General features: G+C 51.0%; 1 long non-coding RNA gene across 10 annotated transcripts in view; it reads left to right on the forward strand.

Moving 5' to 3' along the window:
* The window catches only part of LOC116453650, a 61,595-nt gene that overhangs the window by 27,794 nt on the left and 7,787 nt on the right, over nucleotides 1–26,014 (forward strand). For 5 of the 10 annotated variants that reach the window (XR_004243875.1, XR_004243882.1, XR_004243883.1 and 2 more), the window contains exons 2-4: nucleotides 2,185–2,364; nucleotides 3,432–3,487; nucleotides 4,095–4,160. This is a non-coding gene — a long non-coding RNA (uncharacterized LOC116453650). Of the gene's footprint in view, nucleotides 1–2,184; nucleotides 2,365–3,431; nucleotides 3,507–4,094; nucleotides 4,161–26,014 lie in introns of all 10 variants that reach the window. The other 5 variants (XR_004243881.1, XR_004243880.1, XR_004243878.1 and 2 more) reach the window with 3 other exon arrangements.

A 26,014-nucleotide genomic window follows, 5' to 3' on the forward strand; every position in this document is an offset into this window, starting at 1 on the left:
ATTTTGGTGAGGAAAACAAGATGACAAACTACTTTTGCTGTAGAGAGAACAGGCCAGGATTCAGAGTTGTGCATCTACCACCTCTAGAGAGGTGCATGCAGAAATCTGTGTCTCAATGCTTCTATAATGATCAGGAATAGACCGAAACATAAGTATGGGGTGCTCTGTCCTTTAGAAATCTGTCCCTCTTGTGGGTCCTACACTCAGAAATTCCAGCTATGAGGTTTGCCATTTGAAAAATCTTTGTAGAGGTGGGTGTGGAGCTGTGTGTCAGCCCATATCTGTGTTCTGGCTGGGCAAGGAGAGAAGCTTTGTCTGCCTTTCCTGCATTGTCAGGATTCTTCCTTTCAGCCAGGTGCTGATTTTCCAAAACCATGCAGTGACTCTGCCTGGAGCACTTGCACCTATGTCTTGCTGATCCCAGCCAGCTGAATACAAACCTTTCTGGGGCTGCAGAGAGGCTTGCAGGGTGTGATCACAAAAGACTTGTTTCTTTACGAAAGTCAACTAAAAATAGGAAATGATGTAGACTCTCATGGCAGATTTTCAAGTTCTAAACAGTATTTGAATTTTATTTTAATCCTAGTTCCCCGAGGAGGAAAGGCTGGTGTGCTCATGTGGGGCTGTGTGTGTGTGTGTTTGCATGTGTTTGTTTATCCATCCACATTCACTCCTACGTGCTGCTTTTTGAGCCCCTGGACAAATTTCAGCAAAAAAGTGACAGTTTGATAGTGTTCTTGGAGTCTATAGATCTCTAAAGTTGTGTGAAATACGCAGTTCAAAAGATAAAAAGCACTTCTATTAACAACCACAGCGAGAAGATTGACATCTAAGCTCAACCCTTAGTAGACTGCAGAGAATCCACATAGGGGGATGCTATAAATGCTCCAACCACAGAAGGAGTTTCAATCACAGCACATCCTTTATCGTGCACCAGAGAATCCAACCACAATGCAGAAATCCCCAGGAAACTACCCTGTGTTATTTCTGCTGCTTATAGAAAAACTCATCTGCTCTGTTTGTTTATTTGTGTGTTGGGTGTTTTTTAAATTTCGTGGAGAAGCCGCAGGGCATGACATTTTAAATTAGGATTAGATTGCTATAGGAAATGGTGAGAAAGGTCACAGAAATATCCCTGTCTTGGCAACGTAAGGCCTTTAAAACCACGTCCAGGCTATGCTCTGCTGAGCAGGGTGTTGAAGATGTGCTCAGTCGAGGCGTGGGAACGGCGAGCAGTGTTCTGGGCAGCTTCTCAGGAGGCAGTGGGAATCTTTGGGAGGTTCATGCGGCCTGGCAGCACCGTGCTGTGTTCAGTTGCTGTGCTCCCTGCCATGCTGCTGCTCCTTCCCCTGGGTGAATAGCGCTTTGGGCAAATAGAGGCTGTCATAATACAGGGCCCAAGGGTGCGCCAGCCTTTCATATGATAGTGATAGTGGGAGTCATCTCACCAAACTGTAGCTGCCTACAAGATATCCAAGGCTAAGTTGTTATTTTCTTTGTGATCAGAATAAATAGGTTCAAAATAGAGTAACTTCCCCCCTGGAGGTGCTTCATCCTAGGACAGGTGGGGGCCCATCTGCTGGGGTGACTGCTTGTCATCATGGACTTCACCAGTGCTCAGGGTGACTAGATTTGGTCATCTCACTTGTAGACACCCTGTTGAAGGCAGATGAACCCCACTCAAGCTGTCCCAGTTCACAGTGGTGGCTTAACCAAAAAGGGGTGTTTTAATGCAGGGCTTTAGTCCACCTCTACCAAGGAGCTCAGCCTGAGACTGAGATCAAGCTGATGAGCAGATATTGCCACCAGCCGGTTGCTATGAGATGCCCACACTGCTCTGAAGCCTCTGACAGGGTAGGATGCTGCTAGATGGTCCTACAGTCTGAGCTGTCTCTGAAAATAAAGTGCAATAGCTTCTTGAATGGAGATACCGTGATCAGGACAAGCAGGTGGTTGTGGGGGTGTGCTCTGAGGATGCTCGTGTCCTTCTGCTCACTAAGGGAGACTTACAGGTGTGCTTGATGCTGCTGGCTATGAGCATTTTAGCACTCTTCATAGTGACAGCAAAGGACACACATTGGAGATTATGAAATTCTAACTGGTAGGGGCTTTTCTGGTTCTCTTGACAACTAACAATGATATTTTTCTTTTATTTTCTTCTTTTCTCTCTGCTGATATTCTCAGCACGATGGGGAAGCAGTTACACTGCTGCTGCTAATCGAGCCCAGCTGATTCTTTCGAAGAGTTTCTGCTTGGAATTACAATGCTTTTCTTGTGATTTTATTACAAGAACATGGCAGCCTCTAGTTCTCCTTTTGCCATTTCTATCTGTGGCTGTATTTCCGAGTGTGGAGCTGTGTAACCGTAAGTACACTCGCTCTTTTATGGATACTCTGCCCTGGTCTGTTTTCACTGTTTCTGTTATTTCTGCACGCTGTAAAAGTTATGAAACTTGAAGGAAGAAGCCAGCAGTGTGGCCAGTTCTAGGCAGAGATGAATTTTCTGTGTGGGGACTGGGGTGTTGGAAAGACTGACACTTGTTTTTGTAATAAAAATTGCTTTTGCTAACTCCAGTCTGGCTTAGTAATACCTCCACGAGATCCTTGGCAGTTCCAAATACCCTTCTGCTATGCTCTGTGCAATTGTTTATTTTATGGTGTCAACTACTTTGTATTGTTAGGACATCATTGCAGGCCAATATTTTACTTGGCAAAACTCTTTGAGTCACAAGCTTGGGCTCTCTCAAAATTTCCTAGTGTGAGTGATCAGTGGAACCAAAGCATGCTCTGACATCTGTGAAGGGCTTGTGGGTAAAAAGGGGAATTAGCAAAGAGGTGATCTCAGCTGCCTGCACTTTGCATGCAGCACATGGGGTAATTGAACCATCCTAAAGTGCTGCAAGATGATTTTTGTGGATCCTCCCCAGTGCCTACAGCTGTGAAGTGCTAAAACGCTCCTCTCTCTGCTTTATTGGAGGCTGGAGACCAAAACCAGTTGGAAATTCAAAATGAAAACTTCTCCCTCATTGAATTGGTCGTCCCCTGGGGGTGACTGCACACCCTGGGTGTGTACACACACCCCGGGGCTCCCAGAGAGCCACCAGTGGCTTCACTGACAGAGACGGGTGGAGAAGGATCTGGTGTTGAGAGGTTTGGTCTGGTGGAGTTTCTTTTATTACAAAGAACTGAAACTCTCGTCTGGAACAGGATGTCCTGACAGGTAGAGCAATGTGTGCTACAAACTTGGAGCTGGTGTTTGCTGAATGCTGAGATGGCTCAGCGTGGATGTGTTATCAGCACGCCCTTGCTCAGAGTTGGAGACTGTAGGAATGATCACTCTATTCTCACTGAACCCTTGGCATGTATCTTGTTTTTTGCTGTCAGTCTTGCTTCTGTTTGCTCTGGATGAGCCCTGTACCAACTGTTTTTCAGAGAAGTCACCGTGTCCTGGTGAACTGGAGCAGAATCCTGCTGCAGTGAGTTGCAAGGTGGAGTACACAGCACAGTGTAAACCCTCTTCTTCCCCAGCAGCTACGCTCCTCATGGTGCTCCTGCTTGTGGGAAACACAACTGGCCAAATCTCCTCCAGCTTCTCTGTTCCACAAGAGCTTCTTACCCAGTAAATGTTTTTTTCTCCTGTCTTGCCAAACTGTCTCACCACCAGCACTGGTACCTGTGATGGGACCGGGTGCTGCTTCATCCTGGTTCAGGTGGTCCCTGGCTGCAGGGGATCTCACAGACTTAAGGAAACTTGCCCTGTGCTTAGAGGTTTGGGGTCTGGAGACACCAACCACCAGCAGAGGAGTCCTGATTGTAGGAACGAACCATCAAAGCTCAGTTTTGTTAGTCAGAAGCACATCTAAGCCTGGAGTGCTCGAGAAGCAGAGAGTGGGTTGTTTTATCCCAGGAGAATTTTGTGGGTTATTTTGGCAGAGCACAATGGAAAAAGCACGGACTGTGGCTGCCTTTGCATCTCTTGGCTGTGTGGGTGACAAAATTTGCCTTCTGGCCTGCGAGGCCTTTTTGCCTTCATTAGCACAAACTCATTTTGGAGCCTTTTTTTTTTTTGAAGTTTTTATTTTTACTTTCTTTCAGTCTCCCCTGGCTGGTCTTTGTCCCTGAAGCCCACATTGATGGGAGCATCCAGGAGATAAGAAAATGGTGAGTTATGTTTTGCATCATCTATGGTTGGAATTTCAGTGCTGCAGGGTCAGTTTTAAATTATCCCTGGAGGGTTGGTTGTGTTTTATAAGCTGGATGGCTTGGCTTGCAGCCGTTTGATTTTTCCAAATAGTATAAATCTATAGGCATTTGCCTTTGGCACAAAAAAATCTCCCCACTTCGAAGTCAAGAATAATTATTTTCCCAGAGCCAAGGTCAGCAGCTGGATTCAAATAATGGGATGGAAAAAGCCACTCTTGTTGCTTTTCACATGATTTTTAAAAAGTAATTCTCAAAAGTAATCTCAGTGCATCAGCATCTGCCCCTTGCTCCCATGGTAGCCCTGACAGAGTTCCCTAACCCAGGTACAGCTCCCAGTATCCTCCAACAGGGCAGGAATTTCCTCTGAAGCTCCACCTGCAGCAACAAACACACAGAAGACCACAAGAAATGGTACACAGCCACTCTTCCCCTTGCCTAATAGTGGCCTAATAGTTTCCCTAAGATCTTCCAAATTAGTCTAAAAACTCACCATTCCCTTTTTTTTTTTTTTTAAATTTATTTTTATGGTGAACTGGAACCAACATAGTTCACATCAAGTGAAATCTTTCATTTACATTTCTCCTTTTCCAGAAGGAAATACTCTTTGCAAGTAACTTGCACTAAAAATGCCAGTTTAGGCATGGGTCCCTGGACAGCACTTTCCACCTGGCTCTGCAGGGAGCACTTGGGATGCAGAAGGGAAGTGTCCCACCACTGGCCTGATGAGTGGTTTGGAGGAGAAAAATATACCCTGCATCTGTATGGGACATGGGCTGTATCTAGCCTGATTTTCCTTCTTGAAGCTATTGAGTTTATTAAGGATTATTATTTCAGGCATCCTTTCCCCTGCTACTGAAAGTCCATTAAGATGGAAAACAAACCCTTCTCTCTTTGAGCACGTGGATGGTTTTGGTCTGGACCAACTTGTGTCAGTGTGACATAACCCAAAAAACCAGTAGGAACCATTTGACTGAAGCTCTGCTGCCAGAAATATTGAAGGTTAAAATAATTCTTGGCAGGGTCTCCCTCCCCTGTGGATCCCAGGTGCTGGACATGCAGATTCCAGCTCTGCCTTGGCTGCTTTGGCCTCTTGCGTGTCTGTGAAGGAATTCATGGCAGAGAAAGCAAAGGGTGAAGAGCTGTGGCTGAGGGGACAGGCTGGGCTGGGGCCAGCACGCGTCTCCCTCTCCAGCTCTGTGGCTCCTCGTGCTCTTGGCTCAGTATGGATTTAGCTGTGTCCTGGTGGTGCTGTTGTGCCTGGGCTTCGAGGGCTTTTCCTGGGCTAGAGCAGGAGGCACCTTGGGCTTCTCCACGAGCCAGGCCAGGATGCAGCTCCTTGCTGTGCAAAATGAGGAAAGTGGGCAAAAACCAGATCAGACAACAGTGGTGAGGTACAAAAAGGTTCTGTGCTGAAAACCACAGGTGATGGCTGAGGGGAGGTGGTGGGTATTGCTTGTCAGTCACAGGGATATCTTTGTTCCACGGAGGTGTGCTCTTTCTTTCCCTTTTTGTTATGTATGGCAATGCTGCAGGTGTTTGTTATCTTTCCTGCACAGGTAATGTGTTTCCCCCTTCAGCTTCCTCAGCACCAGTTATATTTCCTGCGTAAGCATTGTTCTTCCCCTGCTAAAAACTGACCCCTCAGGCTGATGGGGGTATCAGCCAACACAACAGGCTCGAGGGGATGGGTGACTGAGGTGGCTGATGCCCCTGGAGACCTCAGGAAAGTAACCCCAACATTTATCATGAGCCTGAGTAATTCACTGCTTCTTTCTTCGCCTCCCTTCCAGATCCGTTAAATAATAGAAAAAAAGTACTCCTCTCTTCTAAGTTGTGCCAAGGGCTGGGTGATCAGGACAGTGGTAAATCAGGACAGTGTTGTCACAGTCACTCAGAGCTGAGCTGTTTTGTACCAGCTGGGGATGAGCCCCCAGACATCCACTTTGCAGCTTTACATATGGGCAGGTCACTTTGTAAAGTGTGAATACACTTTTCAAGTGAATGAAATCTCTTTGTGTAGAGAGCTTTCATATCAATGGATATATCATCTTCCATTCTAACACTTAATAAAACTTTCCATCTTCAAAGGAATCTCTGAAGATTTCCTGATGAAGACTTAAATTCCCCCTTCGGCAGCAAGCAAGTTTTTTAGTCCCATTTTACACAGAGGCAAACCAGCATGGGGGTGAAGGCTGACATTTTGGAAAGGTGCCTCTGATTCTGGGAGCATTCAGGTTTTATCCTCCAACATGCCAGGGGTGCTGTTACCATGTCACAACACAGTGTCTGATCTTCAGCTCATGCTGAGAAGTGGGAGAGTGATGGCAAAGCTGAGGGAGGAAAGGCAGTTTGGGTGATGGATACCCATGAGCCGTGCAGTTGCTCTTGGGATCATCATCCACCACGGATTCCCAGCTCACCCCAGAGCCTCCTTTGCGGCAGGGGGACCAGATTTGGTGTTCTCCTAATTCGTTTCTACACTGGCCATTGCCCTTTGGGCTGTTCCCTGTAATTCCTGGTATCAGCTGCAGAGCCCTCGCCCAAGGGAGCGAGGCTGCCTGGTTGTCTGTCCGTTTCTCCATCTCTCTGCACCTGGTGTTGCCATTCCTGCTGTCCCGAGTGGGTGTGTAATAGCTCCCACTCGCATTTCACAGGCGCCCTGGGTGAATAAACAAGGTGAGGGCTGGTTTGGTCTGGCTCAGAGAGCCGAGATGAACAAACCTTCCTGCACTGCTTACACCAACCCCAGTCTCTGTGGGAGCCATGGGTCATTCCCTACCCAGTTACCCACAGAGTTTCACTGTTTGAGCGCCACAACCGAGTTGTGCAGAGAAGACTCCAGTAAACACTCAGCAAAAGGGCAGCTCTCCCTCGCCAGTCCTAAGCCCAGCAGGGCATTGAGGGGTTTATTTAAGAGGCTGAGCAGGATATGTGTTTTCCACATAATAAGAAGGATGTTGGCCAGGTTTGTTCACTTCAGGCTGCCCAAGGTGTCCTTTTTTGTGGGCGTGAGCCCCCCCCAAACCAAACGGGGCACAGTCCTTGCCTTACAAGGTGTGCACTTGGTGTGATCTGTCCCTTGCTTTAAACCTCATCCATTGCCAATATTTCTTGGGAAACCAAAAGTTAGTACCAAGTTTCTCCCTTGTGGATGATCACTTATGATTTCCCTGGGCTTTTTACCCGTGTTGGACTGACAGAAGGGGAAACAGGAGTAGGTACAGTTCCACGGTGGGTCACAGCTTCAGGGGAGTTTTGAAGAGAGACAACTGCAAAACCTCAACCCTGATTAAGCCACCTTGGCCTCAGGTGGTGCTTGTGGATTCTGGTGTGTGGGTACAGAGCACCCCTTCCAGCAGGCAGAGTGCAGCATGTGGGGAACCGTGGTGGGAGGAGAGGAGGTAGGGCTGGGGAGACCCAGGCTGAATCAGCAAACCATGGTGGGGGCCCAAAGTGTTCAATAAAGTGACAAAACCCAAAGCTAGTTGTGGGAAGAAGGCGCAGATTAATAGAAAGATACTTTGGCAGACAGAGGTTGGCCCAAGAATGGGGTTTAATCCGGTGGCTCTCCCATCACTAAAGCCATGGATTAAATACAGGATGGGGGAGTTGGTGTACAGGGGAGGCCTGAGGCATCTTGGGGTTGCCAGACTGAAGCAGCTTGTTTCAAGCTATGGAAGTCAGTCTGTCATATTCACAGAGATGCCAGGACCCCTTGCACTGAGTTATCAGGAACGAGCAGTTCTCTGAGCAGTAGCTTCATGTAGTGTCAGATAGGATATCAGTATCTGTTGGAACTAGAATTTGATTTTCTTTTTAGTGTTTTTTCTCCTCTGTGCCATCAAGGGTGAGGTCTGTGGGAGCAATTTATCTGTCTGCTGGTGCAAAATTAAGTTCAGATACTGGTAAATCTTCTCTTCTGCTCATAGGCCTACGTTTTCCACCCTCATAAACATTGAAGTAAATTTTCCTGTGACAGAAAAGACCAAAGAGCTGTGGAAGAGGCAAACATTGGACTGGAACGACAGGAAGAAATGGTGCCACCCAGAATTAAGTCCAGCTTTGTTTGTCATTTTGGCCCCATGCAAATGAGTGGTAAAATTTGCATCAGCTTGGGCTGAGCTGAGATAAACCTTAATCCATTACAGATCGTAACTCCTTGCTGCTCATATTGTGAGCAGTGTGAATAAGGGTTTCTAGGCTTCAGGCAAGTCTGATCGTGGCTTGGATCACAGCTGCCTCACCGAAGCCAATTGCAAAAGTTATGTTGACTTCAATGCGACCAGGTTCGGGCCCTGGGGCAAGCCTGGCCCTTTAGTCAGCCAAGATCAAGTGTGATATTAATTTAATACCTGATGAATCACCTTGTAGGATATAATTTTTCCCATTGCAGGCAAAGGGGTGTATTTGACAACCCAATATGATCCCTCCCTGTTTAACTACTAATCCAGCTAAATCTTCTGGCAGCAGACATCTGAAAAACACTGGAAACTGCCATGCCACAAACGTGGCGATGTGCTGTAAAAATAGATTTACACTGAAATGCTATTTTATTACAGCAGTTGCTATAGTTTCTGGATCTGGCAGAGATTCCTTCCCCATAAACCCTGACTTTAAAGGGGGAGTGTTGTAAGTCAGCTGTTGTGATTCCCATTAGGCTGAAACTTGGCACCAAGTCCATCTGTACGTTAAACTCATCCCCTGCAGGTCTTCTGAGCTTTCTCAAAGTGTTTGTGTGTGACCAGTGTGCAGGAGAAATACCAGCCCAGATCCACTGACTGCTCTAAAAGACTCATTTCTGGGTTCCTGAGAGGCAGGAGCAGCCCTAAGAGCAGCCAAGGTCAGGAGAGACTCGGCGTAGGCGCAGCCGTGTCAGAGGGAATGCCACGGTGAAGGTCAACTTCATTATTACTGTCTGTCCCTGTTTTATGTATTATACCTCACTCTTTCCAAGGTGACAAAGTAGAAAGTGAGAAAACCCATATGTGTTCCTGGAGCTCTGCTTCTCTGCACAACCTCTGTCTGTCCTGAGCAGTGAGATGTGGAAGATGCAGGGAAAAACTGAGAGCAAAGGAGGCCTTTGCCAGCCAGGTCTCAGCTCAGTTTGAGCTCCACAGCAGCAGGAGAGCAGGTGGGTGCAGAGAAATTCCCCATGGGCATGCCAACAAAGCCAGGGAGAATCTCAGAATGAAGCACTGGTGTATCTTCCACCTCCCATGAGCTGCACAGAGGACCAGTGCTGGCCTCTCTGTAGAAGGCAGATGTTCTCTTGGGGCTTATTCAGAAGGACTGGAGGCCAAGGTGTGGACAAGACAGCCAAATTGTTGATCTCCTGACAGCAGTTTGCAGTCACTTTTAGTTATCAGGAGCCAAGTAAGGGTTTGTGGGGTTTTCAGTTAGCATGAAGCAAGTCACCACTAGAAATCTTCCACCTGTAGGCCAGTGTTCCTCATGAAGGTGAAGATGTGTCAGTGCACGATGTCAGGTGAACTAAAACCTGGGAGTGAATGATTTATTTGGGGTCACTGTACAATGGAGCTAAGCAGAAAATGCAATTATTTGGGTCATGGCCTGTTGCTGTCAGTTTGGGTCCTGAACACAACCTTGCTCGTTTTCATACCAAGGATCAGGGTCTGCACTGCTGCAGAAAGCTGTTGGTGGTGGAGGGGGCTGGGCACCATCCCTTGGGGGATGTGAATCCACACACAGCTCTTGGGAATCTCCAGCTTGGAGAGGCTCAGGTCGGGTCTGCCATGTCAGAGCTGCAGGGAAGGGAAGGGGCAGGAAGATCTTTAAAAACATCAGACAAATAAATAAATAATCCTTTCCATCCCCTGGTACCTCTGATCCCACGTTGTGTCAATGCTCAGGAACCACCCACGTGGTACAGGCAGTGCTGGGGGTTCCTATGACCCCAGTGCAGCCAGGTCACGCCACAGGCTTCTCTTTGAAGTTTAGGCAAGGTCTGGATATTTCTTTTCTCTTTTTCTTTTCTTTACTTCTCCCCTTGGAGGGACAAATGCTCTCGTGTTGTCTCAGAGCCAGCTGTGCTCTATGCAAACCAGATGCCCATCCCTGACAGCTGTCAGGTGTTGCTGCCCCTGGCTGGCTTGTGCCATGATCTGTGCCTGAGAGGTCAGTTTGGGAAAGCTGAAGCTCTTCTCCAGTCCGGTGCCCATCCCATGGCAGCACCACGTCCTTGCCAAGGCACAGAGGCTCCACGGGACCCACATTTCTGCAGCATCTCCCAGAGGTGCCTCAGGTGGGACCCACCTGAGCCTGATGCGCAGCCGCTGCCTGGGGGAACAGATGCTTTCAGGTAAAGGGAGGGCAAGGATGCGTTAGTGAGGGAAATGCAAGATGGCCTATGGAAATCACTTGGCTCCTGCAGAGCCCTGAGCAGGCAGGGGACAGGAGGTGCCTTCCTCTCCCTTCTAAGCCAGGGTTTGCATATGAAAAATGAACCACATGCCCCGGTCCTCGCCACCAACGCCTTTCCTTGTGGCTTTCTGTGTGCTGCAGTTGCATTTTGCAGACATCTGGATTCAATAACCCTGCTGATACAGCCCATAAAATTAGAAACCGAACACTGTGGAAGGCAGAGGTCAGTGAGTGATTCATCCTGATACAATGTGCTGGGGCTGGAGCGCTCCATGACTCAGGATGGGGCTCTGCGGGACCCTGGGGTGCAGCGGGGCAGCCCCCTGCCCACGGCTCCCTGTGCTCTGTGAGGAGAGGTGGGAAAGCAGGGGGAGGCATTGGTTGCCTCCGGCATTTCCCTGACCTCCGAGCGGGAGTCCTGGCACCTCCCTCCTCCAAGAATCTCTGCGGCTTACAGAGGAAGTGCCGTGCATCCCCTTATTGGGGGGATAATCAAGGACTTGGAAAAATCGGGCTCGTTTCCTCTCCACAAACTTCTTGTGTAACTACAAAGCCCTGCTTTCCTTCTGGCTGGAAACGCAGGGCTTGAGCCTGCGGAAAGTCCCGTTTTGGGTGGAGAAGCTCCATGTGTGCCTTAGCTTATCCCTGCAGTGCGCTGGGCAGCGAGGCTGAGCTGCAGCCTGGGGCTGGTCTTCCCTGTCCTTGCAACGCTCTCCGAGCATCTGAACCACCATCCCCCAGGAGGAGGAGGTGGCTGCAGTGTCCCCAGGCTGGACAAAGCCCTGGCTGGAGCTGGGTTCTGCCCGACAGGTTTCTTGTTGCCAGCTGGCATTGGTGATCTGTGCCCTGAGCCTTGGGTAGATGGTTTCACCACCCCAAATTCCTTCCTGCCACAGTGGCTGTGGATCATCACTATCTCTGGCCTCGTGTGGGGAGGTGAGAAGTCCGATTCCCTCTTTGCAGCACCCTGTGACTCCTGTCTCTGTGGTGAGCAGAGCTGGAGCTGATGTTCTGTTCTGCAGTGCACCAGCCCCAGGCTTGAGCAGGGACCAAGAGATGGGTGTGGGTTAGAATGCACATGGAGGGGGTTAAAGCTCATGCTTTAATATATGTAAACAGATAATATATTAAAATGGAGAATGGAAGCAGAGAGAAGGGGGTGGAAAAGATCAGAGTGCAGAGAATAGATTTGATGCTGTTCTGCTGTGCAAAAATGCAGAAAGCCCATGGATACCCTCTTGCTGCAAGCACAGCTGTGCATGCTGGACGGTGTGTGCTGGATGGTGAGCACGTGTGCGCTCAGGATTTGCCTCCTGATTTCTGAGCCTCAGTGGTACTTGTTCACTTTGGTTCTCTCTGCAGCCAAGAGACAGAGAAACTGTCATATTTTTGTGGTGACAGCATGCAACCCGCTGTCTCCAGAGAGCGAAGACACAGCCAGGGGGATGAAGGATTGTTTTCATCATCGAGCATGCAGGCAGTGACTCACACAAGGACGATGGATGGTGAGGGGGGATTTCAAAGCCAGGAGCAGAGCCAAAGGCTGAATCCTGCCTGCAGCCCTTACCTGCAGGGCTGCACAGACTCTGAGATGGTGTCCCTTGTGACCTAGGATGGAAGGGGGTTATGACCCACACGTGGGACTGGGCTCTTGCAGGACAGGATGGTCAGAGCAAGGACTGGCGTTCGGGCTGGTGGCAGCAGCAAGAGGCTGGTGATGTCACACCAGCTCAGACTGGGGATGAGCACTGGCCAAACTGGGGGGCAGGACCAGGGCTTGGTACCGCTGCTTTGGTTCTCACAGAACTCTGCAGGACCCAGTCTGGTGAGAGGTTTTCAATAATATTGGTTTTATCACAATGGTTCTCTGATTTTCACTTCAATCTCTTGACCTCAACACATTGAGACCGCTGGTCCTGTTGGCCCGAAACCGTGTTTTCCTGCTACTCTGTAGCTGAGATGATAATCTCTGGAGCCACTTCCTGGGCAATTTTGGGGTGAATAATATCTGTGGTTTCCTTGTGTTTGCACAAGTATTTCTATTTGCAAACACACAGAGAAACTCTCAGCCCCTGCTACTGCAGAGAAGCATCTTAAACTTCCAAGAGCTGATGTCCCAAAGACTTCTCCTTCCCCCAAACCTCCAGCTGGGGCAAAGCTGTTAATCTCCCAACCTGAGACACACTCCTTCACACTCGCTGTGCTAAATCCCTCGCCTTGCTAGGACAGAGCTTGACTAAAACCTGCAGGGTTTAGAGCCACCCGGGTGCTCTGGAGCAGAGGGGTTCTGCACCTCGTGTTACTCCTCAGGGCTCTCAGGGGAGGAGGCACAAGCCACATCGCCTGTGGGGCTGCCTTCCCCGACGTGTTTTTTGTGGAAATGGAGCCTTGTGGCATTGCATGAGCACAGCTGGAGCAGCAGCAGGGGATAATGAGATCCAGGAGGTGGTTTGCCTCCAGCCTGCAGGATCCATCCTGGTGTGAAGTCCTGGGCATGCTCCTCACCATCATTTTTGCTGTTGCTGGTGTGAGGGGGATTCTTTAAGGTTAGGGTTTTATGCAAAAATGTCATCATCCGGTGCTGGGTAAGTGAGTTGCCAAGAGAATGTTTTGCCATGAGGCTCTAGGGTGAACTCAGCAGATTAAGCTGGGTGCTGCAGGCAGAGAGGCTCTTTCTGCTTCAGCTGATCACAGAATTTAATGCTGGATTGGCAGGTGCTGAAGTAGCCCGGACCTCAGCCAGGAGAGTGTAAAGTTTGGCTGCCTGAAGTGCTGCAAATGTGTGCCCAGAGTGTGCCTGGGAGCTGCCCTGTGGTGCCAGCTCAACGTCCGTCAGCTTCAAGGGACAGCTCTCCATCACTTCCCCACCCTGTGCAGATATTGCTCCTTTTGAGGTGACTCTTAATCCCATCTAAATTTGCAGAAGGAAAGCTGATATTCCCTGAGGAGCCACAGGCAGGATCAAAGACGAGCAAGATTCTTATTCTGCAAAGTTTGGCTGGATTAGGCTCAGCTTTTATAAATATGCAGATCAAGTACCATGACCTGCATTTCATTTCAAGGATATTTTATTAACTTTATTTTTCTGACTTGTCATGGCTTGAGTGTGACTTGGCTGAATGGCTTCAGACTGTTAGCAGCCTTGGCCTTGGCGTGAGCTTGTGCTGTTAAGTAATTTGCAATGGGTTTCTGTAATTACAAATGCTCTTACTTCTTCATCTTGTCACAGTCTGCATGGCAGATACAGATTTTTAAAAACCACGTGCCTCAGCCACGAGGGATTTGTAGAAGCTGTGGCTCAGCTGGGAGTGCAGGCATGGGCCACGCAGCCATCAGGACATCTGCTGGCAGAGGACCAGGCACACACTGGGAACTCCAAAAAGAAAAGTGGGGTGTAGAGCTCTCAGCAAGAGGATGGAAGCCCAGAACTGCTGAGAAATCACACCCAAGGAGTCCCAAATGATGCAGCCACAGTTGTCAGCTGCAGATGGAAAACCCCCGTGTTTATCTCTCTGCAGCAGAGTTTCTGCTCTGCAGTGACAGCTGCGAATGTTTTGGAACCTGCAGAGCCATGCGGAGGCTGAGGCACCTTTGCAGGGTGGTGTCTGGGGGGGAAACGCCCAGCCAAGGAGGAAAAACAAATTAAATAAAAGCTCTTGCTGTTTTCCTAATTGTTGCTGTTTCAAATAAAAACACAAACAAACCTCAGAGGAGTTCATGGTGGGACAGGAGCTCAGTTTACTGTGCTGTAACCCTGGCTGGTTCCAGTAATGCTGCTCTTGGCACTGGCGGGCTTTGGGGGGAACAGGAGCAAATGGGGCTGTTGGGAGAGGCAAGTGCTGAAACAAAAGACTGTGCTGGCAGCTCAGTGGGCTGGAGAGGCTGTGGAGCTCTGGCTGTGAAGAAATCAGCTGCAGAGGGGAGGAGAAGTTAATTAGATGGAATAAATCACGTCACAGCGTGTGCTGGGGTAGGGGCGCAGGAAAGCTGTGGTGGGTAAGGAGCAGCTGTGCATGGGGGGCAGCACGGTGGGCAGCACGGCAGGCAGGGCATCCTTGTCTGGCCACACTGTCCCAGAACTGGGTGATCTGACCCACTGGCACCGAGGACACTTCATCAGAGCCAGGGGAAGGATCTGGGCTTTAGGTGCTGCAGGTTTAACCTCAAGGTACGAGGAAGGTGTGGGGATGTTTGGCATTTGGCAGGTCCAACTGCCCTTCTCCTGCTGCACTTTTTGCTTGGTGTCCACCCTACAGGTGATGTGTGTCAGGGAGGGGGCCCATGTGACACAGGGGACTGGAGCCCCTCTGCCCTGGAGACAAAGCTGGGAGAGCTGGGGTTATTCATCCTGGGGAAGAGAAGGCTCCAGGGAGACCTAAGGTGCTAAAGGAGCTCCAGGAGAGCTGGAGAAGGGCTTTGGACAAGGGCCTGGAGTGACAGGACAAGGGGGAATGACTTCAAACTGCCAGAGGGCAGGGCTAGATGGGATATTGGGAAGAAATTCTTCCCTGTGAGGGTGGGCAGGCCCTGGCACAGGGTGCCCTGAGAAGCTATGGCTGCCCCTGGATCCCTGGAAGTGTCCAAGGCCAGGTTGGATGGGGCTTGGAGCACCCTGGGATAGTGGAAGGTGTCCCTGCCCATGGCAGGGGGCTGGAATAAGATGATCTTTAAGGTCCCTTCCCACCCAAACCGTTCTGTGATTCTGTGATGTGCAGGCACTGTGTGGGCTGAGAAGGCTGGCTCCTCCATGGACACTGAAAGCATTCTGCTTTCGTGTCCTGGTCCAGTCCCATGGAGCAGCCTGGATGTGGAGCACAGCAGGAGCTCCTTTATCCTGCTCTGGCTCTGCCTGGCCAAACCACACATGCTCTGAGGCAGTGCAACGCCGATCTGAATAAATAAAAAGCTCTTCCAATTCCACCCCCCATCCCTCCCTTGCATCACCCCCGGCTCTGAAAGAAAAAGGAGAGTTCAGGAGTTTCACACAGCATCCAGTTTCAGGCAAATGTTTTCTGTAAAGCTAATTGAAAATGTTCCTCTGTGCTGTTCCCACTCACACGAGGCTGTCGGGGAGGTCAGGGCTGTGGCGATGCTCCTGTGCCTCCCTGGTCCGGGACTCAGTGGCCACAGTCCAGCACACGGTGCTGAGGAAGGTACTGAGTGATTACAGCAGGAGCTGGGAGGTTTTGTCAGGTCCTCATAAACTCTTGGAGCATTATAGCAAGTGCCCAGCCCCAGAGAACAGCCATCCCAAAGAATTTATGATGCAAATGTTCATTGCAGACTTTTCAGGGGCAAGCATGAAATGGCTCAAATCATCGGGATTTGCATAGCACGAGCTGATTGGGATGTGTGGCTCCCCGGGAAAACGTTTTCAGCAAAGCCTCTCTCCCTTATCTCTCTCCTCTTTGATGCTCCCCTGGCTCAGCAAGGCCTTGAGAGTGCCCAGGCTGGGAGCCACCCCCAGGGATTCGCACTGGTGACAGTGCAGAAGGCAGTGGCTGATGTGTGCACACCACCAAGGGTCCCTGGGCTGTTTGGATGGGCTGGATGTGTCCACAGGCAGCTGATGGGCCCCCCTGCCTGGGTGCAGCCCCATTCCCTGGCTCCCCTGGTGCTGGGTTTGGGCACACACAGGGGCTGTGGCAGGAGTGCGGCTCCGTGCGAAGGCTCAGGTTTAGGAGCCAGGCATTGACTTTTGGTGAATTACCTTCATATTCTTAGTTCTCCACTTGCTCACGAGTGTCACAACAAGAGAGCCTGGAAAGACGCCCAAACACACCAGAAAGGAATCTAATTTCTTTTCGAGGGAGTTGCTGCAGAAAAACATTTGAGTTATTTGCTAAGCTCTAATAATGATACTTTACATTTGCATTGCAGCTTCCACCTAAGGGCATCTTGGCACAGCCGGTAATTAAACCTCCAAGTCCTTGTGAGTGAGACAAAGCCCTTTTCTAACATTTGACAGACAGCTAAACTTCGGGCCAGGGTCAGATTAAGTGGCTTGCTCGGAGATGTACATTGAGTGTGCAGCAAATCCAAAATCAAACAAGAGCCTTGCTCAGCCCAAGGAGACATTTGGGATTCTGCTCCTTCTGCTCTGCTCCAGTTGGCTTTTGTTAGCCTCTGTGGTTTGATGGCAGTTCAGAGACATCCCTTCTTGGTACTAAATGCAGGAAGGTCTTTTGTCAGATTTAGGCAACAAGGCGAGCTAATTGCAAATTCAGTTTTGGTTTAGAAATTGAATCTCAGTCTCCATCGCCTTAGCAGCCACAGAGGTATCTCTCAGGACTTTGCTCCAGCACTAGATTCATTTCAGGTCTGTTTTCTTTAGAGCTTTAGGGTCAGTAATTAATGGTATAATTACACACCGACATAATGACAGCTCCTGACACGGCAGAGCTCAGGGGCAGGGCACTGAGTGTCGCTCCTTGTTTGCTCCTGTTTCTTTATTTTGGAGGGTGAAAGCTGGCAGCTCTGGGGTTTGCTCAGAGCCCAGCTCCAGTGGGGGAAGCCCTTTTGCACCAGTGCTGTGTCCAAAGGCACCAGCACCCCACAGAAACCCTCATGTTCCTTTGCTGTGCTGGCGAGTGTCCTGTCATTCCTTATTGCCCATCTGGCTCACTGGCCATCATCATCCCCTGGGCAAATCCTCAATGGGACAAACCAGTGGGGATCCAGAACACCTGGCCACCCTTTAGGGGCAGAGCTGAACGAGGCGGGGCTGTTTGAGCTGAGGGAGTTTTCTCTGTGCCTCTGGGCTCTTCCTGGGGTTTCCAAATTTTCCCTCCATGCAGCGTCTTGGCTGAACACAAGCAGATCTGGGTGGTGGGTGCCGAGTGCTCTCAGGAGGTTACACCGTGCAGGTACAGGCAAGCAGGGCATGTGATGGGCTCTGAGGGCTCTCTTTCCTGCCCTTGGCCATAGTTTCACTGGGTAGTGGTGCTGCAGCCACCTGGACCTGGATCTCTCTGGTCCTCTTTAAACTTCCCCATCAAGCAGCGAGGACATCCACGATGAGGACAGGTCTCTCCACCCTGGATTATCGGGGACAGGCAGACCCCAGGGACATCTGGTGGAGTTATTTTAGGGTTTATCCCTACACTTGCTGCCCTAGGGATGACACTTAAACTCTGGGGTGTTTCCTCTGCATCCAAGTCATGCAGCCCCTATCTCAGCCTGCACATGGCCAGTACAGCCACCAGTGAGTGCCCCCTGAGCCCTGACAACCATCAGGGCACGGCCAGGCTGGAGGAACACGGTTGCCCATGGATCAGCGATCAGACCTTGGCTGCTCTTCCATCCCCATCTACTGGCCAGCCTGGAAAAGCGTTTCCTGGGGAAATTTCACGTGGCTGCTCAGCTCCTGTATGGGTGTGTTGGGCACAGCACCTGACTCGGCGATCCTTGTGCCACCCCTGCTTGGCCCCGGTCAGGATGCTGGGACCAGTGGTGGGTTTGTCTGTGAGGAGAAAGCAGTTCACTCTGATTTTTGGTGGGATCTTGCGAGACCCTGCGCAGTCTGTACGCTGAGAGGGAAACTGCTTTGTGCTCAGCTCTCAGCTCCGATCCATGCTGGGTCTCTAACCCTCTCTGGGAGTTTCTTGTCCTCCTTCCTGTGCTGAGTTTTAGAGGAGAAAGTAATGCTGGAGGGCCAGGAGTGGGACAGCATCTCCATTGCCCTGGCCCACTGTGAACTCTACACACCTTCGGTCAAATTCTCTGCTTTCTTTGTATTTTTACAAAAAAACCCCCCAGACTAGCAAAACCTTCCTGCCTCACTGAGAGGCTGCTGGAAACATGTGAGTGAGGCTGGTTCAATCTTGTTTTCTGGTCTCCTGGTTTGTCCCAGCTGGAATCAGAGTTATGCAAGCTGATGGCAGCAATGTTGCGAGGGTGTTTTACTGGTGGAGCTTGTTCCCAGAGGTGGGGATGGGAGAGGGACGCTGTGGGCACTGGGCAGGCAGCTGCAGATTGGCAGTGTGGTGGTGGACAGTGTCTCCTTTGCAGGCAGAGGAGTTGGGCCAGGGTGATGAAAGAGGGACAGCAGCTGCACAGGGGCTTCCTGAAGAGAAATCACCTTGGAGAGGTCCTGGGGAACTACCACCAGCAGGTTCTGCAGGTTCCTGGCTTTTGTGGCTGAACCCCAGCCCTCCCTTGAAGGGCTTGGCTCCCCAGAGCACAGCACTGACCCCTGGTTTTAACTGGTTTTTTAATTTGGTTGATCTCTCCATCTCAGCACTTAGGGAGAAAAATCTTCTGGCTTTTACAGACATAGATATGAAAGGAAGAGAAAACCTGGCAGCTCTGAGGAAAGAAAATCCATAGGTTGCTCCAACTAGTGCCAACCAGCAGATGCCCTGAATAATTTTGAGATCCAGATGCCACGGACTGCATTTGCAGTGAGGTCAGCTTATCCCATGCTGATGAACGGGAAGCAAGAGCTGTGCTGAGAGGAGCCACCCCAAACCCCAACCCAGCCACAGCCTTCTCTATGCTCCAAGACTGAGGCACAGCCCAGGCTGGTTTGTTCAGAGACACATCTGTGCTGTCAGGGCCTGCTTGGCCTCAATAAACTCCAAAGATTGCACAGCTAAAGCACAACCACTCTGATCTCGGGTCCAAGTTCAACTTCTCATGTTTCAGAGAAAAAAGGCAAGTCCTCTGAAAGACACAGCCAAAGCAGTGGTGCAGGACCCGTGGGTGGGTTGTGTGGTTATGGATGCTGGCTGCAAAGTTCGCATGGGTTATCCTAAAAGGATGATGTGCAGTTGCAGATGGGTTACCAAGCATCTACTTCATGTATCTACTCTTAGAAAAAGTGATCAGAGGTGGTTTCTGCTCCTTTGAGGGCCGATTCTCTTATTCTGCTCCCGCTCATTATGCAAATGCTGCTGCACCTGCAGTCTGCCCTTCCTCAAGGACAACTTCTTCCATTTCTAAGACTGTGCTGCTCTCAACAGGTGGTCAAACAGCCCAAGCCTTCAGTGTCCTCCTTCAGAGCACCTACCTGGCATCAACTTGGAAAACTGCAAGCCTTGCTCTGCTATCACAGCCTGTGGATTTTTTCCAAGGTCCCTCAGATTGGCTTGAAGCAGGTGCTGAAGGCTTAATGAAAGGTGTCCCCTAATACAACTTCCAAGTGTTTTCAGGACTACTTAGGTGCTGGGAGAAATCACCTTAACCAGAACCAGCTCTAGAGACCTGTGATGTGGGACTTGGATGGCAGAGAAAGTTGTGGCTGCTGATTTGCTCCTAAAGAAAGTTGGCTGTGGCAGTGCAGGGCTGTGGCTGCATTTTTACAGAATATAGAATATTTATGAGTTTGGCAGTTATGGAAGTGCCTGGGTTAGTCTGTGGAAAGAGGCAGGTGACCCTCCCAGAGGCCTTAGGAAGGTGCCTCCGTCTGCTGAGTGGGGAGAGCCTCGGGGTCTCAGCAAGAGGGACTGGACCATGGGGGAGCACTGCTGTAGGAGGTCAGTACCTGAATAACTCCTCTGTTTCTCTCTGGTCATTCACCTTGCTGGGACCAGGGATGGGCCACAGCTAAAAGCTTTCAGAAATGCCTTTACCCTTCCCAGGAGTGTGCCCATGTCGCCACACTCCCCCATGGTAGCTGCCCAAAATATGTTGGGCCCTGCTTGCCACCGCAGAAGGATGGGGAGCCCTGCAAACCAAACCCGGGGTGAGGGTGTGTTTGTGTGAGCTCCAGCAGTGGTGGGGAATCACCATGGAGGCTGTGGTGAATCCCAGGGTAGGGTTGGTTATCTATCCCTTGATCTCTAAATGCACACTGAGCCCATCTGCCAATTCTGTAACAGAGCCTATCTTTACAATTATCTGTGATCCCCAGTGATATGAGACATTTAATCTGTGTCTCCTGACTTCTTGTCAGATTAATTACCATCAGCACAAGTGTTTTCTGCTGTTTTCAGGAGAATCCAGTCATGGGAAAGTGAAGAAACAGCTCTGCTTATTTCAGCAGGGCTGGAAGGAGGAGGGAGGGCACTGAGGGTCTTGTGGTGCTGCAGTGGGGCTTCTGCAGGTCCCTGCAGCCCATCCTGCAGCCCTGGTCGGACTTAATGATCTTAGAGGTCTTTCCCAGCCTTACTGATTCTATGACCCCATGGCTTTGCAGGCAATGTCAGCAGGATCACGTCTGGCTTGCCAACATCTCCTTCTCTGCAGGACTCCTTCCCTGCCCGCGCGAGCAGCGCCGCAATCTCTCCTGCTCACGGGGCTGAGCCCTTGTGCAGCACTCGGCCTTGGCCAGGAGGGATGGCTGCGCGTGGGAGGAGAGGGGAAAGGGAATGGGAAAATGTGTTTGGGCTCCTGGAGAATGGCACGAGGCTCTTCCCTCTTCAGTCTGTGGGCAGTGATAATTTTGGCAGCTGCTCCGGTGACTGCGTGGGCTGTTCTCGTGTGTGTGCGACTCTTCCTGGTTTCTCAGGCTGCAGCCCCCTCTGAAAGCGAGCTGAGGGGTGGAAACCTAATCCTGTGTGTGGGCGGAGAGCCCATCCCCGAATGCTTTTGGAATGGCCGCTGCCCGGTTTTTTTCTCAGTAAATCCAAAGGGATGCTCAGCAGTGGGGGATGCGGAGGATGTGGTACTCGCCAGGGATCTGGGCTGTGCAAAGGAGCAGAGAAAGCAGGGAGATGCTGAGGCTGTGGAGAGCAGCAAGGAGAGCTGCCAAGCCCTGCTTCTCCCAGCTGTCCTGATCAGGAACCCGGCGTGCTGGGACCAAGCAGCAGCACAATCTCATTTTCACGGGTGTCACCGGGCCGAGGCACCCCAGGCCCTGGCGAAGGGCACTGTCCCTGCTGTGTGTTGTGAGAGTGGTGGGATGGCGTGCTGGGCTTCACCACCTCCTCCTCCCCGCTGGCTGCAGCCAAGGGATGTGATGCCTCCAGCCGGCAGCATGGCTTGGGGAAGAAAACCCCCTTGTGGGGTCATATGGTGTGCATAACATCAACCTGCTGCTGGTCCCTGCGTGGCTGCAGGCAGCTCTGGGTGGATGTGTTGGAGAGGATAAACTGCAGCTCACAAAAGACAAGCCTAAATTCACTCTTTTCTTCGGGTAGTGTCTCCCTTGAACCAATCCGTGGAGATGCTGGGGGGGAACAGCTAGCTCTGCATGGAGTGTGGGAAATGCCTGGCTGGGAAGCTCCTGAGGTTGGAGCCACTTTGTTCTTTTCCAAAAATTAGATAAAATCTAAGATATTTTCCCAGAAAACTCTCTGTCTCTTCCCCCTCTCCCTGACAGAGGCTGCAGAGCAGAAATGCATTTGGAGCCCCTTGGGCTTTTCCCACTGAGCACTTGGTTTGTTAAAATATTTGGCATCAGGGTCTTTATTACCTGCAATAAAAAGCCTCTGCTAATCTTTAACATGCAGTGTGTCAGAGAAAAAGGATTGCTTTAAAAACCTGTTTATGGGAGTGTTACTAAAACTTGTAAAAAGGAGTAAAAGTGAATGATGACTGAAAAAACTTCACTTTGTAACAGCAAAGGTGCTGCCCAGCCAGGCAGTGCCCAGGAAAAGTGTAGTCCTGAACCCAAGGCTCAGTGCAAGGAGGAGCTTGCACCTTGCTCCCTCTCCACCTTTGATTTGCAGAGATTCCCAAGCCTTCTGCTTTTCTCCCCAGCAGTCTTAATTCAAAACTTCTTCAGCAAACCACCCTGGACACATGTCTGTGTTGAAGAGCACAGCCTGTCTGGGGGCATGACTGGAGCTCCAGCACTGCCCTGTCCCTCTGGCACTTGGGTTCAGCATTTTATGACAGCTTTCCCTCCTTTATGTAGTTTGGAGAAGTTTGAATGCTGCAAAATTAGGCTTTCCTGCAGCATTTAGGTTTTTACAACGCTGCCTTTTAACACAATACCTCAATGCCTTGTGGGTTTTGGTATTTTCATCTGTTCTCCCCACTACAGGAGGGTGGAACAGAGCGATGGGCTCTGGTCCCAGGGTGAGATGGCAGCACCATACCTGCTGCTTCAGTAACCTCATAAAAACATTTCAGTCCTCTAGAAGGACAATTTCATCTCAGTTTCTGTTCAAGACAAGGTCTGGGAGTGTCTGAGCTGTAATCGCATGGACATGCCTGTTCCCAGCGCTCAGCTATTGGATTTCAGACAAGGGAGAAGAACAACATCAGGTGTCAATTTTTTTTCCTGATCTTTCTGCTCCACAGACTATTTTTAATATTATTTTTATTGCATTGTAGATAAACAGCAAGTGGATGAGTTCCCACGAGAATCAGGGTCCAGCCACCATTCACATCAGTTTAGCTGAGGGGGAAGTACAGTTGCATGAGAGACTCCAGTTCTTTCGTGCTGAAATTTCCCCTCTTTTTATGATTTCATTATATTTACCAAAGCTGGTTCACATTAAGCCATGAAGCCAGTGCTGCATCACCCCATGGTGGGGGGAGGAGTGGGAAAGTGTTGTTTCAACAACTTTGTCACCCCAACTGCTGCTGACAGCAGCTCTCAGCAGGGCAGGGGGGTTGAAAAGGCTGCAGGACCCTCTTCTGACTTCCCCTGTGTGATTGTAGAGTGGGGCCAATGTGTCCTTGCTTTCCCCAATGCTTTGATCTGCAAGAGGGTGTTTGAATTGGTCCAAAGCAGGGTATTTATGGTAGCACTGATCTGACCTAGGCTTGGGAGATGCACCACGGCTCTGTGTCCCATCAGCCCTGGAGAAGAAGCTCCAGTGCATGTGTTGTGCTGGCTCATCCCCATCTGGGAGGGAAATGCCAGCTGCCTCAGGTGCTTGCACAGGACAGGGATGTTGTTTACCTCATTGGCCTGAGTGTCACTTGGGCACTGTGAGTCTGGCCATGAATTCGACAGATCAGCTGACCTGCGGACATGCTGGCTCTTCAGTGTGTGGTGAATTCCAGAAGGTCCCAGGTGGATACGCCCTGGGAAAGTGGTTTTTGAAGGACAGATGCTGTTGAGTGCTGGGACTGTGTGTGCTCGGGCAGGGAGACTGAGCATGAGGTCAACAATAGGATGTGTGTGACCCACAGGAAGTCTCCATCCATGTGTGATGCTGATGAATTTGGTGACAGACCCAGCAGACAGCAGCGTAAGGAGTGGGAAGGAGATGTGGGAAAGAGCTGGTGGATGCAGAAGGCATCGGAGAGCTGGAGCATCTTCTGCAACTGCAGCCAGGATAGCGTCTGGAAGTGGGACTGCTGCCATCTGGGGAGATGAGTGATGTCAGACAGAACCAGAGGGGACCCTACTTTATGCCACATCTGCCCCTGGGAGTTACAGCATTAGATCTGGAAGAATTTCTTGGTTTTATGCTGGAAGCTGAGACCTCAGAGCAAGGACCCTGCCAGATGAGGCCTGGAGAGAAAAATTCTTTTCTGTGGTTGCATTTTTGAGAAGCCAAAAGTCAGAGGGTGGTTCTTCAAAGGCAGGCCCTGCTCTGCAGATGGGCTGCCTCCCACTCCCAAGCATCTCCCTCTGGTGAGCACAGACCAGGCTGGAGCTGCTCAGATCTGAGCTGCTGCCCGAAGTCATATGTGAGACAGCTGTAGGAAATCCATAGGTGAAGGGCTGGAACTGGGATCTCCATGAGGCTGTTAATACGGCGTTTAGTGCAGGCTGTGGAGGATGAGGCTTTGGTTTAGGGAGCCCCAGCAGGGTTCTGGGGGGTGTTGCTCATCCCCTGTGTCCCTGGTGGGGGTGGCACAGCCCCGGATCTCCAAGGGATCAGTGGTTCATCACTGGGGCACCTTTTAACGGGATGGCAGCACTGCAGTGGTAGTGCTGTGTGACCCCATGCTCAGGGATGCTCAGACCTTGCCCTCTGGGCCTGCTTCCAGCTCCTGACTTGGCCAATGTGTCACCCTTCCTCGTGACCCAGGGGTGACACACGGGCTGGGTCTCTGCCCTGGGCACTGCCCTGCTCCAAGCTGGGTGCAGGAGCTAAAGCCCCGTGCATGAGCAGAGCCATGAACCTGCTCAACAGGAAATGCAGCCTCCCTATCCCCATGAAATCTGCTCCCCACCTCTTGGCCTGAGGCTAGGGCCGGGCCTGGGGGCATAAATAGATGGTAACTGAGGAAGTCAGGAGGTGAGATGAGAGCAGTCTCGGTGCTCTGGAGGGTGACAAACCTCTCTCAGGAGGAGTTTCTGAATGTCTCCCCTAGCTGCAGCATGACACCCTGCCTGCCGGACGGAGCGGAGGGAGGGATCCTGCATTTGAGCTCCTCCTTGTCCCTCCCCAGAGCCACAAGCTGGTGGCCCTGGGACTGTGCTCTCCATGTGTGTGCCCAAGTACCTGTGCTGCCCTTCCTGCCGTGGCCCCATCAGCACAGCAGGGCTGCAGACACGGAGTCTCCGTGTTTCCCAGTTATCCGCTCCCTGCCTGGCCTGAGTCGCCATCTCCTGGCTGCGAACCCAGCACAAGGTTTCGTTTCACACCTTGCAGCCTCTCCGTGTTTTCTTGCTGCTCCCTGCAGCTGGGAGATGCTTAAAGGCTCCGGTGCCTCCCTGATCTGTCTCAGAGGGGAGCAGAGATTTCCCCCTGCGTGCCTCGATTAAACATGGGATTTGCTTCCCGGAGCAGGGCAGAGGGTTGGTACCCCCCCAAACCTGCTCTGGCAGGAATTTATGGCACCCGCTGGGAGCTCCCCACCACCGTGTCCTCCCTCGGGGGCCTCCTGGCATCTGCTGAGAGGGACCAAGCAGCACTTAGGGCCCACGGGCCGAGGTGGAGTTGAATGCCTCCTTTGACACCAAGAACCAGACCGAAACTATGTCAACGGAGAGAGCCGGGGCGGCTTTTCCTGTTTTTCCTGTCGGAGGCTTTGAACTGTGTCCTGCAGGGTCAGCGCACGGGGAGACACCCTGGGCTGGGATGGGGAGGGTCTGAAATCCTAGACCCTGGGAAAGGGGAGACCAGTTTGCCTGGGAGAGCCCTGAGAGCCCATCCATCTCCAGGGCATTAGCCAGGAAGAAGAATTTGGGGGCAAGTAGTGACCCATGATTTATCCGAGAAGCTGCATCCACCCTCCATGCAATGCCATTTTGGGTGGTTTAGCAGCTATAGGTAAGAATGTGGTTTGGAAGGGAAACTTTGAATGTCCCAAACTCTTGGGCATCTCCACACACTGGTGTAACGTGAAGGGGACCCCATGGCTGCTGCCTGCCTCTGGGTTTGGGAATCCCACATGGATATTTCGGGATGTGCTCTAAGACACTCCCTGACCGGACCAGGCAGGTGGCCCCAAGTCAAGAGTGCAATGAAGGTACAGCTGAGTCTGTAGGGGCAGATTTTTGGGGTGGGGGTTTCCTAAGGCTCAGTGATCCGTTCTCCTGCTCTTGTACAGAGATGCCAGCGCAGGACCTCAACTCTCCCAGCTGTCAGTCCTGTGCAAAAGTGGGTAAAAGCTGCTGGGACATGGTGACAGCCCAG

This window comes from Corvus moneduloides, chromosome 19 (genome assembly GCF_009650955.1).
Source record: "Corvus moneduloides isolate bCorMon1 chromosome 19, bCorMon1.pri, whole genome shotgun sequence".
NCBI classification, from domain to species: domain Eukaryota; kingdom Metazoa; phylum Chordata; class Aves; order Passeriformes; family Corvidae; genus Corvus; species Corvus moneduloides.